The sequence below is a fragment of the Lactuca saligna genome, chromosome 8 (genome assembly GCF_052625555.1).
Source record: "Lactuca saligna cultivar CGN05327 chromosome 8, ASM5262555v1, whole genome shotgun sequence".
Taxonomy (NCBI): domain Eukaryota; kingdom Viridiplantae; phylum Streptophyta; class Magnoliopsida; order Asterales; family Asteraceae; genus Lactuca; species Lactuca saligna.
The window spans coordinates 115,972,548-115,976,806 of NC_136424.1; the positions used below are offsets into that span (position 1 = coordinate 115,972,548).

General features: G+C 33.1%; 1 long non-coding RNA gene across 1 annotated transcript; it reads left to right on the top strand.

Annotated features, from left to right (window-relative positions):
• The first annotated feature begins 2,785 nt into the window (after nt 1–2,785).
• LOC145008625 (uncharacterized) lies at nt 2,786–3,462 on the top strand. The gene is made up of 3 exons (XR_013663570.1): nt 2,786–2,958; nt 3,103–3,176; nt 3,256–3,462. It is a non-coding gene; the product is annotated as an uncharacterized LOC145008625 (long non-coding RNA).
• The last annotated feature ends 797 nt before the right edge of the window (nt 3,463–4,259 follow it).

Consider the following 4,259-nt stretch of genomic DNA (forward strand, 5'->3'; position numbering starts at 1 on the left):
ACATTTAATATTTTGAGCATAAATTCGAGAATATGTTATGGTACGATGAATTTTTTGTATGTTTATCTTATCCAGGGTATGAACTTTTTGTATTATGCTAAATTACATCTATCATGCTGTTACTTTTTGAGGCTTTATGTTTCTTTTATCACAGTGATTGTTAAAGCAAGTAGTGGCCCAAGGTATGTGGTCGGTTTCATAACTAATTCAATTTTGATGAGTAAACAGGTTAGATTTCATATGGTTGTTTGTTCAGATTGGTATTCATCCTGATTTTCCTTCAATTATGCAACAACTATGCTGGAATGTGCTATGTTCCATACTCGGATTGTGAATTTATCGAAAAATTGAATAATTAATCTGGAAAAATACCATCTTTGGATGATTTGTTTGTCATATGTAGATAAGGAATACCATCTTTGGGTAATTAGTTTATCCAGTCTATATGATTAAATTAATGGACATATAATTCTCTATTGATAGAACAAAAAACATTACTTTGTAGTGAAGATAAGGAATACCTGCTTTGGGAAATGAGTTTATCCATACTCGGATTATGAATTCAGCCCACCATCAGCAGTGGATTGCTGAGTTTTATGTGACCATAATGCCCTTTCGGTTTGTAGTGAAGATCCAAGCATGTAATTAATAACACCTCTAATTAATTAATTAATTAATTAATTAATCCTCTAAAACTAACTATGGTTAAATTAAACTGGTGGTAGGTGCCGGTGTACATAGGGGCGCAGATGGTCAAATATGTTTTAATTGTTAATCTAATATCTTATGATACTTATCAATAACAAAAAAATAATGTAAAATCTTGTGAATACAATTCAAGGGTATAATGGTCTAGATAGAGATCATTTTTATTAAAGATATTTATTTATTAATCATCAGAGAAGAAGGAATTAATATGAAAGAATCACTTACTGCAAAAAAATCTTCAAATGTAAAATCAGCACAGCCTAAGCCCTGATTTTTATTTCACCACAGGTTGGCGAGCTGGCGGGAATAGCTGTGGGAGCAACTGTCATGCTTAATATTCTTATAGCTGTGTACGTATAAAGTGAACCTTCTTAATATTATGATAATTGGGTATGTTGATAGAAGTTTAAAAAAAAAGGGTACCCTCTTTGTTCACATTTTCCCATTGTTGAAATGATATAGGCCACTGATAGGAGCATCAATGAATCTAGCAAGAACCTTGGGACCAGCAATAGTTGTGGTCAAAATAGTTCAGCAAGAACCTCTGTTGAAATGATATAGGCCACTAATTATTTAAAACTATCACTGGCTCCTCATTATGGTCAAAATAGTTGATCTGTTAAAAACTATGACTATGAGCAATTCACCACTTCTAAATGGGTGCTTTGTAGTTTTCCTTTCTATAATTCAGGAAATAGGATCATATTTTACTCTTGCAGCAATAGTTATGGTCTGTGAGCATTCTTCCAGATTGTAAGAACGTAATTTTTATGTTTTCTTGTGTAGTTAACTTCACAGGAGCTGAAACATGATCTAATTTTTTTTATATCTATTGGTTATATTGAATATGGATAAAAGGTTGTGGCTCAGAAAAGTGTTGGTGATGCTTCTACATTTGTTGAGAGTGAATTTTCACTGTCAAGTTCAAGTTGGAGTTGGTATGTAGAAAAAGTGGGTGTTTAGAGTAAGGACTTCTTTTTCCTTGTTGGACTGTAATAGTAGACCGATATGATTCGTTTTATAAAACCCTTAGACAGCTCACAGTTGGTTCTGCAATTGCTTGGTCAGGTAAACATTCTAAACACATTTTCAATTTATTTTGTGATATTTAATTTCTCCCATATTCTTTTAAATTATATTACAATATGCTTATTAACACTACTTTCCTTTCATGTAGCCAAAAAATTGTCCCAAAGTTGACTGAGGTACTTTGGACAAAAATACAATGTTAGCTTACATCTTTATTAGTTAATATAATCAAATTTATAATTTAAATTTTTTATTGATTTTAGGTGCTAACAGATACGCATCCGCAAGTTCAGTCTGCATGGCAGACAACACTCCAGCAGGTTTGACTATATTCTTATAAGTTGTGACATTCACATTCCCAGAGTGATCTTGATAAAGTTGCTTCTAGTTCCATGCTAAGTTGGCTTTTATTTGTAATATAGGAGGTCCAAAATCTTGCAAAGAAGGCTGCAGAAACTGTGGTGTTGGTAATTGATGATGAAGGGACTGAGTATTTGATATTAGAACTTCTCAAGTTGCTTCTATTTCCATGCTAAGTTGGCTTTTATTTATCTTACTGTTTATTATCATTTTTTATATAAAACTTCATCATTTATATTATATATAATACATTATAGACTTTGCATCATAATTTATTAAATGTTACAGGATATAATTCAAAATTCAATTTCCTCATGTTGTTGCTGAAATGACAGCAATTGGTTTTGGCCTACCAAAGAATGCATTCACCGCTTTAATGAAGAATGTAAGTGTTTATTTTTCTTTTCTGTTTGGTGAAAATCATCAAATGACAATCTCATTATATATCTTAGGATCTTATCAGTTAATGAACTTGATCGTGGGTATGATCAAGCACAGGTTTACAATTCTACCCCTGCTTTTATCTTTTATCTTTTGTGTCATATAATTATATTTCCCCCTTTTTTTATCAGGTTAATTTGGTGGTTAATTATGATCTTCCTATAATACATGATCATCAATCTCAACCTGACCATGAAGTGTACTTGCATTGAATCAGGAGAGAAGGGTGATTATGGGAGATGTTAAGTAGTTATAGGGCTTTAGATGCTTTCCCTTTGGGTAGGAAATGTTTTTAAGACATGATCATCAATCTCTACCCCTGCTTTCCCTCTGGTGTTTATCTCCACATAAAAACCCTAAAATGTGGATGTGCTAAAACTGAAGAAACTAGAAGACACATACTGGATTTTAGCAAGTCGGGTAAGTTTAAAAATATATTAATACGATATTGATTAGATTACACAACATGTAGTGTAGAAAATATGATGAATATTTATGATCAATATTCAACTTTTGAAAATGTATCCAGTTTGATGTTTATCTGTTTGACATTTTTTTTGACAGAAAATGAGAATACCGGAGAAGATGAACCACAAATTGACACTGAAATGATCAATGGAATTATCAAATCCCTTCTGGTATCATCTCATATCACTTGCTTATGAAATTTCTTCATCTATACTTGAAAAGATATATTGATTTTTGTGTTGTTTCCAGGCTATCCCTGATGTAGTTCTCATCACACCAATTATGATTTTATGATGTTAGGCTAAACTATAAAGCAATCATTCTTTGTTTTAGGAAACGTTTCAGAGCTTCTTCAGGCAGCTTAATGATGAGTTACTGAAACAAGAAGGTGCCCCTTTATAGCAATGTAGTATTAGGTTATATAGTTAGGGAAAACCTCTTAATAACAACGTACAATTAGATCTCCTTAATATCAATGTATTACAATTTTATGACATGATGTTATTGAATGAAATTGATTGTGTAATGGATTGTATTTTTTGTATATGGTATTTTATTTTCTATTATGAGACATGAAATGCAAATTTAATTTAAAAATTAGTAAATCTATAAATAATTTTAAAAAAATAAAAAATAAAAATTACGATACGCAAAAATGTGTGTCATCTTCATTTATGACATGACCTTTCTTGACAACGGCTTTAATGATACGCATTGTGTGTTATAAATGCGCGTCGTCTATAGACGACACGCAAAAGCGAGTTGTCTCTCGTTATGACAGGGCCTTCCTTGACGCACATTTGCGCGTCGTCTGAGCGTTTTACGACGCGCAATGAGCGTCGTAAAAGGCCTTTTTTCTAGTAGTGCCTCTTACTACATTAACCCAAAAAGGCGTTGCCTTTAACTGGGAAGTAAACCAAGATAAGGTGTTCCAAACACTGAAATAGGCCTTGTGCACTGCACCGATACTATCCCTCCCCGAAGGGATAGAAGACTTCGTAGTGTATTGCGATGCATCAAATCAAGGACTTGGTTGTGTTCTTATGGAAAGAGGGAAGGTTATTGCCTATGCCTCCCGTCAGCTTAAGATACACGAAGTAAACTATACAACACACGATCTTGAGTTAGGAGCAGTGGTATTTTCTCTGAAGATCTGGAGACACTACCTGTACGGAACGAAGAGTACTATTTACACCGACCACAAGAGCCTTCAACACATTTTCGATCAAAAGGAGCTCAGCATGCGACAACGA